The sequence below is a fragment of the Suncus etruscus genome, chromosome X, assembly GCF_024139225.1.
Source record: "Suncus etruscus isolate mSunEtr1 chromosome X, mSunEtr1.pri.cur, whole genome shotgun sequence".
Classification (NCBI taxonomy): Eukaryota; Metazoa; Chordata; class Mammalia; order Eulipotyphla; family Soricidae; genus Suncus; species Suncus etruscus.
This window is the reverse complement of record NC_064868.1, coordinates 125,548,217-125,563,942: the sequence shown is the minus strand read 5'-3', so window position 1 is coordinate 125,563,942 and position 15,726 is coordinate 125,548,217. Positions and strand designations below refer to the sequence as shown.

The window sequence follows — 15,726 nt, the reverse complement described above, 5'->3', positions numbered from 1 at the left end:
TCATATCTATGTTCTACATAGCTTGCTACATTTCCCTTTTCCTGCCTGTCATTCAGCAAAACCTTTTCTTTTTTCTTTTTTGCGCCACACCTGGTGACACTCACTCTGGGGGATCCTAGGTCAGCCACATGCAAGGCAAATTGTCCTACCAATGTTCCACTGCTTATGACCTGGAATGTGTATTTTTCTTTTTTTTTGTTTTTGTTTTTCAGGCCACACCCATTTGATGCTCAGGGGTTGCTCCTGGCTAAGCGCTCAGAAATTCCCCTGGCTTGGGGGACTATATGGGACGCTGGGGGATCGAACCGCGGTCCTTCCTTGGCTAGCCCTTGCAAGGCAGACATCTTACCTCTAGCGCCACCTCGCCGGCCCCGGAATATTTATTTTTCTTATAAAATAATGTTATTGGTGGTTGGAATCTTGCATTTATGAAGAGGGGTATTCTTTACATGACTGCAATCATACAGCTACAATCATATTTGTAATCACAGTGTTTAAATAAAGATAATTTAACATTAAGAAAGAAAAAAATAAAAATAAATAAAAGGAAAATTTACAGAACAAAACATAACAATTGATTTAGTGACTTTTACATTTCAGGGAACATTTGGAACATTTTCCACAGACACAATAACAGGTTGTACAGGTTCAGTGAATTGGCCATCACAGTCACCTTAAACTTTTGGGGGCTTTCCAGGCTTTTGCAGAGACATTTTAAACTTTTTAATTAATTTGTGTCCCTTTTCAACAGGACTATCTAATCAAGGCAGGAAGAGGAATGTAAGGTCATCTGTTTGACTGGGGTACAAAATGAGAAAAGCATCCACACTAGAGGACCCAGGTCTCAACCAGAAATGCAAGCAACCTTCCTGCAAGGACATACTGCTTGGAATAAGGAGCCCTTGGGAAAGTACAGACAGGCCTCTTTACAATGCAGAGCACCAGTGCAGAATACCAGTATTAGCTTTTAAAGTGGTATAACCAAAAAGGAGCGCTTTACAAAGCTACAACAAATAAATCTGCTCAGGGGGTCACCGCCTATAGGGTATAGGACTACCTAATCAAGACAGGAATGAGGACCCTAGGGTCATCTGTCCGATTAAGGACAAAAGGAGGAGAGCTTCCTTGCTTGCTAGAAGCCCTGGATCTCAGCCAGAAATTCAGTCAAACTACCTGAATGATATTCTGCTTGGAAGAAGGAGCCTTCAGAGGCTACATACAGAGAGGCCTCTTTACAATGCAGACCTCAAGTGCAGAATACAAAAATCTGGTTTTGAAATGGGATGGCCAAACAGGAGTGATTTAGGAAGTGCCAATGCCCATTGGGGCAGGTGTAAATCTCTCAGGGGGTCACGGCCTAATCAAGAAAGGAAGGAGGACACTAGGGTCATCTGTTCGACTGAGATACAAAATGAGAAGAGGGTCCTCTCTAGAGGACCAGGTCACAACCAGGGATTTATTCAACCTGCCAGCAAGGATATCCGCTTAGAAGATGGAGTCCTTGGGAGGCCACAAACAGACCTGTTTAGAATGCAGAGCAACAGTGCAGAATCCAAAAATCAGCTTCTGGAATAGGACGGCTAAAAAGCAGTGATTTAGAAAGCTGCAACATGGGCCGGAGAGATAGCATGGAGGTAAAGCGTTTGCCTTGCATGCAGGAGGTCATCGGTTCGAATCCCGGCGTCCCATATGGTCCCCCGTGCCTGCCAGGAGCAATTTCTGAGCCTGGAGCCAGGAATAACCCCTGAGCACTGCCGGGTGTGACCCAAAAACCACAAAAAAAAAAAAAAAAAAAAAAAAAGAAAGCTGCAACACTTAAGACTGCTCAGGGGGTCACTGCCTCCAGGGTAAAGGACTAACAAATCAATACAGGAATGAGGACTCTAGGGTCATCTATTCGACTAAGGGACACAATGAGGAGAGTGTCCACACTACAGGCCTTGGATCTCAGCCAGAGATTCACTCAAACTGTCTGGAGTGCTGCTTGGTATAAGGACTCCACTGTTTGGTACCACTGCTTGGTAGAAGGACTCCTTCGGAAGATACAGAAAGGCCTATGTGGAAGGCAGAGAACAGAGAACCAGTGCAGAATCCATAAAGCTACTTTTAGAATGGGAGGGCCAAACAGACGGGATTGAGAAAGCTGCGACAAATAAATCAGCTTAGGGGGTCACCGCCTCCAGGATACAGTACTAACTAATCAACACAGGACTGAGGACTCTAGGGTCATTTGTTCAACGGGGGTACAAAATGAGAAGAGGTCCTCGCTAAAGGACCAGGTCTCAACCAGGGATTCATTCAACCTGCCTACAAGGATATCCTGCTTGGAAGAAGGAGCCGTGGGAGGCTACAGAGAGGCTTCTTTAGAATGCAGAGCTCAAGTGCAGAATTCAAAAATCTGCTTTTGAAATGAGAAGGCAAAACAGGAGTGATTTAGAAAGCTGCATTTCCCATTGGGTCATGGGTAAATATCCTCAGGGGTCACTGCCTCCAGGGTACAGGACAACCTAATCAAGACAGGAAGGAGGGCTTAGGGTATTCTGTTCTATTGGGGGACAAATTGAGAAGAGCGTCCAAGCTAGAGGACCCAGGTCTCAACCACTGTTTCATTCAAACTGCCTGCAAGGCCATACTGCTTGGAAGATGGAGCCCTTGGGAGGCTACAGACAGGCCTCTTTATAATGCAGAGCACAAGTACAGAATACAAACAATAGCTTTTGGAAAGGGACAGGCAAAAAGCAGTAATTCAGAAAGCTGCTGTTGAACACTTAAATATCTCAGATGGTCAAAGCCTCCAGGGTAGAGGAATACCTAATCGACACAGGACTGAGGAATCTAGGGTCATCTGTTCTATTGGTGGACAAAATATGAAGCTCATCCTCGCTAGAGATCCCATGTCTCAGCCAAGGATTGATTCAACCTGCCTGCAAGGTTAACCTGCTTGCAAGAAGGAGCATTATGTGGCTACAGAGAGGCCTGTTTAGAATGCAGAGCTCAAGTGCAGAATCCACAAATCTGCTTTTGGAATGGGATGGCCAAAAAGGAGTGATTAAGAAAGCTACAATGTCCATTGGGTCATGCGTAAATCTCCTCAGGGGTCAAGACTCCAAGGTACAGGACTGTTGTGTATGTAAACATTTTTATGTGATTATTATGTTACTGACTCTACCCTGATCAGTGATTGTACCCAACCCTAGGGTGTGACCTGGCATTCTGCTCCCACCCTAGGGTGGTACCTGATTCTGCTCTCACCATTGGGTGGTATCTGATCCCACCATTGGGTGGTACCTGATTCTGGGACATAAAAGCAAGGTTCTGTGGAAGGTGAGAGGCTTCTTTCCTGGGGCCTATTCTTAGGCCTTTTGGCTTCAGCCTCTTCACGGAATAAAGAGCTGTTTTCTTCAGAAGCCTGCCTGCCTGTAGGTTTTCTTCACGCCTCATTCACTTCAGAACTGCTGGCTGAACAGGGCAACAGGCCCCTGGTCCGAGCTGGAGGAGAAAGGTCTCATCCTCCATCCCTCCTTCAGTCAACCTCATCAGGGGCTGATTTGCAACACAGGACTACCTAATCAAGACAGGAATGAGGACTCTAGGGTCATCTGTCTACTGGGGTACAAATGAAAAGACCATACTCGCTAAATGTCCCAGGTCTCCGCCAAAGATTCATTCATCCTGCCTGCGAGGATAACCTGCTTGGAAGAAGGAGCCTTGGGAGGCTACAGAGTGGCCTGTGTACAAAGCAGAGCACCAGTGCAGAATCCAAAACTCTGATTTTGGAATTGGATGGCCAAACGGGAGTGATTTAGAAAGCTGCAATACTTAAATATTCTCAGGGGGTCAACGGCTCCAGGGTATAGGACTACCTAATTTGGACAGGAACGAGGACTCTAGGAATATCTGTTCGACTGGGATACAAAATGAGAAGTGCCTTCGCTAAAGGACCAGATCTCAACAAGGGATTCATTCCACATGCCTGAAAGGATATCCTGCTTGGAAGAAGGAGCCATGGGAGGTTACAGAGAGGTCTCTTTAGAATACAGAACTCAAGTGCAGAATCCAAAATTCTGCTTTGGAAATGGGAAGGCAAAACAGGAGTGATTTAGAAAGCAGCAATAGCTACCTAATCAAGACAGAAATGAGGACTCATGCAACATGTTTTCTAATGGGGGACAAAATGAGAAGAGCGTCCCAGCTATTGGACCCAGGTCTCCTCCACTGTTTCTGTCAAACTACCTGCAAGGCTACCCTGATTGGAAGCTGGAGCCCTTGGGAGGTTAAAGACAGCCTCTTTATAATGCAGAGCACCAGTGCAGAATCCAAAAATGAGCTTATGGAATGGGATGGCCAAAAAGGAGTGATTTAAAAAGCTGCAACACTAAAATAGCTCAGGTGGTCACCGCACACAGGGTACAGACTACCTAATTGACACAGGACTGAGGAATCAAGGGTCATCTGTTCCACTGGGGTACAAAATGAGAAGAGCAACCTCGCCAGAGGTCCTACTTCTCCGTCAGGGATTCATTCATCATGCCTGCGAGGATCTCCTGCTTAGAAGAAGTCACCCATGGGAGGCTACAGAGATGCCTGAGTAGAATGCAGAGAACAAGTGCAGAATAATGGAATAGCCAAACAGGAGTGATTTAGAAAGCTGCAATGCTTAAATCTGCTCTCATTGCCTCTAGGGTATTTACTCCCTAATCAAGATAGGAATGAGGACTCTAGGGTCATCTGTTCTATTGAGGGACTAACTGTGCAGCATGACCTCACTAGATTTCCCAGATCTCAGCCAAGATTGCTTCAACCTGCCTGCAAGGATAACCTGCTTGCAAGAAGTTAGCATTATGAGGCTACAGAGAGGCCTGCTTAGAATGCAGAGCTCAAGTGCAGAATCCACAAATCTGCTTATGGAATGGGATGGCAAAAAGGAGTGATTAAGAAAACTGCAATGCCTATTGGGTCATGAGTAAATCTCCCCAGAGGTCACCACCTCCAGGGTAGAAGACTACATAATCAAGGCAGGACTGAGGACTCTAGGGTTATATGTTCTACTGGGGTACAAATGAGAAGAGCATCCTCGCAAGATGTCCCAGGTCTTGGCCAGGGATTCATTAATCCTGCCTTCGAGGATAACCGGCTTGGAAGAAGGAGCCCTTGGGAGGCTACACAGTGGCCTGTGGAGAATGCATAGCACCAGTGCAGAAACCAAAACTCTGCTTTTGGAATGAGATGGCCTATCAGGAGTGATTTAGAAAGCTGCAATGCTTAAATCTGCTCAGGGCTTCACTGCCTCTAGGGTGTTGATGACCTAATCAAGATAGGAATGACTCTAGTCCTCATCTGTTCTATTCAGGAACAAATGTGCAGTGGGTCCTCACTAGAGGTCCCAGATCTCAGCCAAGGATTGCTTTAACCTGCATGCGAGGATAACATGCTTGGAAGAAGGAGCCTTGGGAGACTACAGAGAGGCCTGTTTAGAATGCAGAGCTCAAGTACAGAATCCACAAATCTGTTTTGGAATAGGATGGCAAAAAGGTGTGATTAAGAAAACTGCAATGCCCATTGGGTCATGAGTAAATCTCCTCAGGGGTCACCACCTCCACGGTCCAGGACTTCATAATCAAGACAGGAATGAGGACTCTAGGGTCATATGTTCTACTGGGGAACAAATGAGAAGAGCATCCTTGCTATCTGACCCAGTTCTTGTCCAGTGATTCATTCACCCTGCCTGCCAGGATCACCGGCTTGGAAGAAGGAGCCTTGGGAGGCTGCAGAGTGGCCTGTATAGATGCAGAGCACCAGTACAGAATCCAAAACCCTCCTTTTGGAATGGGATGGCAAAAAGGAGTGATTTAGAAAGCTGCATCACTAAAGTAGCTTAGAGGGTCATCGACTCCAGGGTAAAGGACTAACTGATCGACACAGGACTGAGGACTCTACAGTCATCTGTTAGGCTGGGGTACAAAATAAGAGGAGCGTCCTCTCTAAAGGACCCAGGTGTCAACCAGTGAATCATTGTAACTGCCTGGAGAATAACCTGCTTGGAAGGAGCCCTTGGGAGCCTAGAGAAAGGCCTCTTTATAATGCAGAGCACCAATGCAGAATCCAAAAATCGGCTTTTGGAATGGGATAGCCAAAAAGGACTGATTTAGAAAGCTGCAACACTAAAACAGCTCAGATGGTCACTGCACCCAGGCTACAGACTACCTAATCGACACAGGACAGAGGACTCTAGGGTCATCTGTTCCACTGGTGTACAATATGAGAAGAGCTTCCTCGCTAGTGGTCCCAGTTTCAGCCAGGGGTTCATTCGTCATGCCTGCGAGGATATCCTGCTTGAAGAAGTCACCCCTGGGAGGCTACAGAGAGGCCTGAGTAGATTGCAGAGCACAAGAGAAGAATTCACAAATCTGCGTTTGGAATGGCATGGCCAAACAGAGGGATTTGGAAAGCTGCAATGGTTAAATCTGCTCAGGGCGTCACTGACTCTAGGGTATTGAATGCCTAATCCAGATAAAAATCAAGAGATAAAATGTGCAGTGCTTGGTCCCTAGAGGTCCCAGATTTCAGCCAAGGATTGCTTTAATCTGCCTGTGAGGATAACCTGCTTGGAAGAAGTAGCCGTGTGAGACTACAGAGTGGCCTGTGTAGAATGCAGAGCAGCAGTGCAGAATCCAAATCTCTGCTTTTGGAATGGGATGGCCAAAAAGGAGCGAATCAGAACGCTGCATTGCCCATTGGTTCATGAGTAAATGTCCTCAGGGGTCACTCCCTCCAGGGCACAGGACTTCATAGTCAAGACAGGAATGAGGACTCTAGGGTCATCTGTTCTACTGGGGTACAAATGAGAAGAGCGTCCTCGCTAGATGTCCCAGGTATTGGCCAGGGATTCATTCAATCTGCCTGTGAGATAACCGGCTTGTAAGAAGGAGCCCTTGTGAGGCTACAGAGTGGCCTGTGTAGAATGGAGATAACGAGTGCAGAATCCAAAACTCTGCTTTTGGAATGGGATGGCCAAAAAGGACTGATTTAGAAAGCTGCAACCAGGCCTAGGAAGGGGTTTTCCCCTTTGAGATCAGTTTTATAAGCAATACTGGTAGAAGAGTATCTCTGTATAGATTTCATGTTTGAACCAAGTTACGGGGAATGTTGGACTTTATTTGTTGGCCCCCAGATGCACCGACAATATCTTGTGGCATTGCTTCTCTTTTGCATAGGCACATTAAAATGGGAAAATAATACATATGCAAACAAGTTTTTATCTAATAGAGATGGGAACACAAATTTGGTAATGTAATGAGGCCTTTTACCCTGAACATTGGCATAATGATTTGGCTCAGGCCTCAGAAGAATGGGCATCACCCACACACACCTGAACAATGGAAACCATCTATGGAAACAACCACAATTGTCTTCAACATTACCAGGATCCAAGCCTCTACCAGGAAAGACCAACCACTGCTTTGGCATTAACTTACTCCGAAGAGTGCTCCCAACACCCAGACGACTCAGCAACAGTCTGCATGCAGGGCAGATCGCTCCGCATTTAAGGGTATGCTGCACATCAGCCTGACATCGATGGAAGAAATGCACAGAATCCAGAGTCTTTAAATATAAGAATCTGATACCAACAATAGCGAAACTGTGAAAAAGTTTCACCGGGAACTTGAGAATGACTGAAGTTGGATAAACTGGTATGCCTGGAACCCACAGTCTGTCTTATGCCAATAAACTTCTGAGGTGAGGCCTTTTTGTTATCAGGTCAAGGATTTTTTTCCAATTTCCCCATTTTTCTGGACCTATGCAAACAATGGCGATTGCCACTCTCACACCTTTACTATATTTTTTTACTCTTATCCTTTAAGGAAAAAAATACAACTTATGGGGCCGGAGAGATAGTGAAGCGGCAGGGTGTTTGCCTTAGACAGTGAAGGACAGTGGTTCAAATCCCAGCATCCCATATGGTCCCCCGAGCCTGCCAGGAGCAATTTCTGAGCGTAGAGCAAGGAGTAACCCCTGAGCGTTGCTGGGTGTGACCTAAAAACCAAAAAAAAAAAAAATACAACTTACTGAACTTAAAAACAAATTACTGTAGTAAAATGCCTGTCTCAAATACAGGCAGGGGATGGGAAGGGGGAGAGGGTAATGTTTCACTGGTGAAGGGGGGTCTTCTGGTTATGACTGTTACCCAACTATGTTCATGTTACTTAAAGAAAAAATATATTTTAAAAAAAAGAAGAAACCTGCAACACTTAAGTAGCTCAGAGGGTCACCGCCTCCAGGGTAAAGGACTAACTAATCGACACAGGACTGAGGACTCTAGGGTCATCTGTTAGGCTGGGGTACAAAATGAGAGGAGCGTCCTCTCTAGAGGACCCAGGTGTCAACCAGGATTCATTGAAACTGCCTGTGAGGATATCCTGCTTGGATAAAGGAGCTTTGGGAGCCTAGAGAAAGGCCTCTTTGTAATGCAGAGCACCAATGCAGAATCGAAAAAATCAGCTTTTGAAATGGGATGGCCAAAAAGGACTGATTTAGAAAGCTGCAACCAGGCCTAGGAAGGGGTTTTCCCCTTTGAGATCTGTTTTATAAGCAATACTGGTAGAAGAGTATCTCTGTATGGATTTCATGTTTGAACCAAGTTACGGGGAATGTTGGACTTTATTTGTTGGCCCCCAGATGCACCGACAATATCTTGTGGCATTGCTTCACTTTTGCATAGGCACATTAAAATGGGAAAATAATGCATATGCAAACAAGTTTTTATCTAATAGAGATGGGAACACAAATTTGATAATGTAATGAGGCCTTTTACCCTGAACATTGGCATAATGATTTGGCTCAGGCCTCAGAAGAATGGGCATCGCCCACACACACCTGAACAATGGAAACCATCTATGGAAACAACCACAATTGTCTTCAACATTACCAGGATCCAAGCCTCTACCAGGAAAGACCAACCACTGCTTTGGCATTAACTTACTCCAAAGAGTGCTCCCAACACCCAGACGACTCAGCAACAGTTTGTGTGCAGGGCAGACCGCTCTGCATTTAAGGGTATGCTGAAACTAGAGGATGCTGCACATCAGCCTGACATCGATGGAAGAAATGCACAGAATCCAGAGTCTTTAAATATAAGAATCTGATACCAACAATACCGAAACTGTGAAAAAGTTTCAACGGGAACTTGAGAATGACTGAAGTTGAATAGACTGGTATGCCTGGAACCCACAGTCTGTCTTACGCCAATAAACTTCTGGGGTGAGGCCTTTTTGTTATCAGGTCAAGGATTTTTTTCCAATTTCCCCGTTTTTCTGGACCTATGCAAACAATGGCGATTGCCACTCTCACACCTTTACTATATTTTTTTACTCTTATCCTTTAAGGAAAAAAATACAACTTACGGGGCCGGAGAGATAGTGAAGCGGCAGGGTGTTTGCCTTAGACAGTGAAGGACAGTGGTTCAAATCCCAGCATCCCATATGGTCTCCCGAGCCTGCCAGGAGCAATTTCTGAGCGTAGAGCAAGGAGTAACCCCTGAGCGTTGCCGGGTGTGACCTAAAAACCAAAAAAAAAAAAATACAACTTACTGAACTTAAAAACAAATTAGTGTAGTAGAATGCCTGTCTCAAATAGAGGCAGGGGATGGGAAGGGGGAGAGGGTAATGTTTCACTGGTGAAGGGGGGTCTTCTGGTTATGACTGTTACCCAACTATGTTCATGTTACTTAAAGAAAAAATATATTTTAAAAAAAAGAAGAAAGCTGCAACACTTAAGTAGCTCAGAGGGTCACCACCTCCAGGGTAAAGGACTAACTAATCGACACAGGACTGAGGACTCCAGGGTCACCTGTTAGGCTGGGGTACAAAATGAGAGGAGCGTCCTCTCTAGAGGACCCAGGTGTCAACCAGGGATTCATTGAAACTGCCTGCAAGGATATCCTGCTTGGATAAAGGAGCTTTGGGAGCCTAGAGAAAGGCCTCTTTGTAATGCAGAGCACCAATGCAGAATCGAAAAAATCAGCTTTTGAAATGGGATGGCCAAAAAGGACTGATTTAGAAAGCTGCAACATTTAAATAGCTCAGGTGGTCCCTGCCTCCAGGGTAGAGGACTACCTCATCGACACAGGACAGAGTACAAATGAGAAGAGCGTCCTCCTATATGTCCCAGGTCTTGGCCAGGGATTCATGCATCCTGCCTTTGAGGATCTCCTGCTTGGAAGAAGTCACCCTTGGCAGGCTACAGAGAGCCTGAGTAAAATGCAGAGAACAAGTGTAGAATCCACAAATCTGCTTTTGGAATGGCATGGCCAAACAGAGGGATTTAGAAAGCTGCAATGCTTAAATCTGCTCAGAGGCTGACTGCCTCTAGGGTACTGGACACCTAATCAAGATAGGAATGAGGAGTCTAGGGTCATCTGTTCTATTGAGGGACAAAATGTGCAGCGCGTCCTGACTAGGGTCCCAGATCTCAGACAATTATTGCCTCAACCTGCCTCAAGGATAACCTGCCTGCAAGAAGGAGACTTATGAGGCTCCAGAGAGGCCTATTTAGAATGCAGCGCTCAAGTGCAGAATACACTAATCTGCTTTTGGAATGGATGGCCAAAAAGGAGTGATTTAGAAAGCTGCAATGCTTAAATCTGCTCAGGGGGTCACTGCCTCCAGGGTATAGGACTACTTAATCAAGATAGGAATGAGGACTCTAAGGTCATCTGTTGTATTGATGGACAAAATATGAAATGCGTCCTCCTTAGAGATCCCATATCTCAGCAAGGATTGATTCAGCCTGCCTGTGAGGATAACTTGCTTAGAAAAAGGAGTCTTACTACTTACAGAGAAGCCTGTTTAGAATGCAGAGCTCAAGTCAGAATCCACATATCTGCATTTGGAATGGGATGGCCAAAAAGGGGTGATTAAGAAAGCTGTAATGCACATTAGGTCACGAGTGTATATCTCCACAGGGGTCTCCCCCTCCAGGGTACAGGACTACCTTATCAAGACAGGAATGAGGACTCTAGGGCCATCTGTTTGACTAGGATACAAACTGAGAAGGGCACCCTAGCAGAGGACCCATGTCTCAGCCAGGGATACATTCATCCTGCCTGCGAGGATAACCTGCTTGGAAGAAGGAGCCCTTGGGAGGCTATTGAGTGGCCTGTGTAGAATGTAGAGCACCAGTGCCGAATCCAAAAAGCAGCATTTGGAATGGGGTGGCTAAAAAGGAGTGATTTAGAAAGGTGTAACACTTGGGGCCTGGAGAGAAAGCACAGCGGGCGTTTGCCTTGCAAGCAGCGGATCCAGGACCAAAGGTGGTTGGTTTGAATCCCGGTGTCCCATATGGTCCCCGTGCCTGCCAGGAGCTATTTGTGAGGAGACAGCAGCTATTTGTGAGGAGACAGCCAAGAGTAACACCTGAGCACTGCCGGGTGTGGCCCAAAAACCAAAAAAAAAAAAAAAAAAAAAAAAAGAAAGAATGAAAGCTGTAACACTTAAGTAGCTCAGTGTCACCACCTCCAGGGTACAAGACTACCTAATCAAGACAGGACTGAGGACTCTAGGGTCATCTGTTCCACTGGGGTACATAATGAGAAGAGCATCTTCTCTAGAGGACCCAGGTTTAAACCAGGCATGCATCAAACTGCCTGCGAGGATATCCTGCTTGGAGGAAGTCGCCCTAGGGAGGCTACCAAGAGGCCTGAGTATAATGGAGAGAAGTGCAGAATCCACAAATCTGCTTTTGGAATGCCATGCCAAACAGAGGGATTTAGAAAACTGCAATGCTTACATCTTCTCAGGGGTCACTGTCTCTAGGGTATTGATGTACCTAATCAAGATAGCAATGAGGACTCTAGGGTCATCTGTTCTATCGAGGGACAAAATGTGCAGCGAGTGCTCCCTAGAGGTCCCAGGTCTCAGCCAAGGATTGCTCCAACCTGCCTGTGAAGATAACCTGCTTGGAAGAAGGAGCCTTAGGAGGCGAGAGGCCTGTTTAATATGCAGAGCTCTAGTGCAGAATCCGCATATCTGCTTCTGGAACAGGATGGCCAAAACGAAGTGATTAAGAAAGCTTCAATACCCATTGGGTCGTGAGTAAATCTCCTCTGGGGTCACCACCTCCAGGGTAGGGGACTACCTACTCAAGACAGGAATGAAGTCTCTGGGGTCATCTGCTCTACTGGGGTACAAATGAGAAGAGCGTCCTCTCTAGCTGTCCCAGGTCTCGGCCAGGGATTCAATCACCCTGCCCGTGAGGATAAGCTGCTTTGAAGAATGAGCCTTGGGAGGCTACAGAGTGGCCTGTGTAGAATGCATAGGTCATACTTACCTGGCAGGGGAGATACCACGATCTTGACGGTGCTTTTCCCAGGCGAGGTTTATCCATTACACTCCGCATCTGCTCACCCCTGATATTTCCCAAATGTGGGAAACTCGACTGCATAATTTGTGGTAGTGTGGGACTGCGTTCGCGCTCTCTCCTGGAAAAAAATAATGTACAGCTCAAGTGCAGAATCCACAAAACTGCTTTTGGAATGGGATGGCCAAAAAGGAGTGATTAAGAAAGCAGCAATACGGGGCCGGGCGGTGGCGCTGGAGGTAAGGTAAGCCTTACCTGCGCTAGCCTAGGAGACGGACCGCGGTTCGATCCCCCGGCGTCCCATATGGTCCCCCAAGCCAGGAGCGACTTCTGAGCGCATAGCCAGGAGTAACCCCTGAGCGTCACCGGGTATGGCCCAAAAACAAAAAAAAAAAAAACAAAAAAAAAAAAAAAAAAAAAAAAAAAGAAAGCAGCAATACTTAGTTAGAAAGCTGCAACACTGAAATCTCTCAGGGGGTCACCGCCTGCAGGTTATAGGACTACCTAATCAAGACAGGAATGAGACTCTATGGTCATCTGTTCCACTGGGGTACAAAAGGAGAAGAGCGTTCTCGCTAGAGGGCCCAGTTCTCGGCCAGGGATTCATTCATCCTGCCTGCGAGCATGTACTGCTTGGAAGAAGGAGCCCTTGGGAGGCTAAAGAGAGGCCTATTTAGAATGTAGAGTTCAAGTACAGAATTAAAAAAAATCTTCTTTTGTAATGGCATGGCCTAAAGCAGCGTGACTTAGAAAGCAGCAATGCTGACTGGGTCATGTGTAAATCTCATCACTTGCCACTGCTTCCAGGAATAGGAATACCTTTATCAAGATAGGACTTCAAACTCTAGGGTCATCGTTCGACTGTGGTAAAAAAAAGTCATGCTCAATTTGTAGGTTCTGGAATCCTCAGCCTTCACCGAAGAGGCAGTTTATGGCTCCTAACTGTATAAGCTTCAGACCAGGTGGATGCTTCAGCTGGTGGCTAGTGGCACTGCCAGCATCAAGAGGAATGGATAAAAAAAATAAAAACATAAAAATAATAATAAAAAAAAGAGGGATGGATCCTCAGATGGGAGGAAGCAATGCAGACTCTCGAATTAGGCTCTGGCAACAGGTGAAGCCAGTTTTCAAGCACGGATCCAGGTGTTGCATATTCACAGCAGACTGTGGGCAGAGCTGGAGGGGATCTGGCCTGTTTTAAGCTGCTGTGGCCTAATCAGAGTATCTCCTGTTTAGGCATCTCTGTCTTTGTTGAATGAGTCACTCTATTTACTTCCCTCCCTGCAAGATATCTTCGCTGTTATCTTGGCTGGGTATTTGTGAATCCAAGAACAGTCCCCAGAATGAGAAATTACTTCCCATCCCCTTGTCCCCTTTCGGGGGAAAACCTTGGAAATATTTATCCGCAGCAAATAATAATCCACACAGACCAGAACGATAGGGTTTAAAAGATCGGGCAAGGAGAGCCAAAGAATCCTCCTGCAGCCAGCAGCTTTTCACAGAAGGACCCTTAACTCCTGTCCCTCCAGCTATTTATTCCCAACTCCACAGCGCCCCACCTCGAAGGGTTAGGTGGGGCAAAAGTCACAGAACAATCCTAAGGAAACACTTTTATATACAATTCCAAGAATCATCTTATGGAAACTTTTTCATATGCTACACCTCCCAAAGGTTACAAATTAAAAAACAAAATGTTTAAATACATTAAAAAATGCTTACATATTAACGAGAATGTTGGTGAAAAGTTAATGCTTCCTGAGAAATTTAGAAAGAACCAATTGGTACTGCCTTAGAAAATCAATGGAAGCAGTCACCATCAGCACACCTGGGAGCAGACAGGTGCCGACCTACCTCTCCTGCATGTACTGGGACTTGAACCCGGGAGGTTGTGGTGCACGCCTGGGGAAGGACAGGTGGCGACCTGTCTCTCTCACAAATATTGGGGCTTGATCTCAGGGGAGGCTGCAGATCACCTGGGGACCCAGATGGGCAGTGACCTGCTTCTCTCCCAGTAACTGAGGGCAGAGCTCAGGGAAGGTTATCATTAGCAGTACCTAGGGAACTGGACGAGTGGTGATTTGCTCATCTCACAGCTACCAGGGGTAGATCTGAGGCGAGGCTATCAGAGATTGCCATTATCAGAGCTGGGGGACTACCCCCTTTCACAGGAATTGAGATCATGGAGATCTGAGAGCAGGAGCAAATTTCAGTGACCACCCTCACCATCCCCACCTAGGGCCCCACTACGGAGTAGGGACCCACCCACATGCCACAGGTGACATAGGAGGGCTGAGAACAAAAACAGAACACTATGAACCACCAAAAGCAAAGAATATGGGGAAACCAAGGAAGACACTATCAGCCAGAGATATGGATAGAAATCCTAGCAAGTTTCTAAGCCCACCAAAACAAATGAACCCAATAGATGAGGACATAAAAGTGGCATTGAAAGCCGTCCACAGTAACACACCTAGAAACAATAAGCCAATTAACAAAGTGGCTGGATACAAAATCAATACACAAAAGACAATAGCATTCCTCTCTACAAATAAAGAAGCAGAGGAAAAAGACATTAGAAGTTGATTCCATTTTAAATAGTATATAAAATATCAAGTACCTGGGAATCAACTTGACAAATGTAGTGAAAAAACCTATATCATGAAAACTTCAAATCGCTTCAGAAAGAAATTGAAGAGGACCTAAGGAAAGGGAAGAACATCCCCTGCTCATGAGTAGGAAGAATCAAAATAATCAAAATGTCTATCTTACCTAAATTGTTATATATATTCAATCCAATCCCTAACCAAATTCAGACATCCTTTTATAAGGAACTTGAACAACCAATTATAAAGTTCATCTGGATCCAAAAAAGACATAGACTAGTCAAATCCATACTAAAAAAAAAAAAACAAATAAGAAACTGAGTGGCATTTCTTTACCTAACCTGAAGCTTGATTATAAAGCCATAGTCATCAAGACAGCATGGTACTGGAACAAAAACAGAGTCTCACACCAGTTGATTAGAACAGAATATCCAGAAATAGGGCCCGGAGAGATAGCACAGTGGCGTTTGCCTTGCAAGCAGCCGATCCAGGACCAAAGGTGGTTGGTTCGAATCCCGGTGTCCCATATGGTCCCCCGAGCCTGCCAGGAGCTATTTCTGAGCAGACAGCCAGGAGTAACCCCTGAGCACTGCCGGGTTTGGCCCAAAAACCAAAAAAAAAAAAAAAAACCAAAAAAAAAAACAAACAGAATATCCAGAAATAAACCCCAAAATATATGGTCAAATAATATTTGACAAAGGATCCAAGAACCTGAAACGGAACAAAGACAGTCTCTTCAACAAATGGTGTTGGAACAACTGGATAACAA

General features: G+C 45.6%; 1 non-coding gene across 1 annotated transcript; it reads left to right on the top strand.

Annotated features, from left to right (window-relative positions):
• The first annotated feature begins 12,316 nt into the window (after positions 1–12,316).
• On the top strand, positions 12,317–12,478 carry LOC125999961 (U1 spliceosomal RNA). The gene has a single exon (XR_007492383.1). It is a non-coding gene; the product is annotated as a U1 spliceosomal RNA (small nuclear RNA).
• The last annotated feature ends 3,248 nt before the right edge of the window (positions 12,479–15,726 follow it).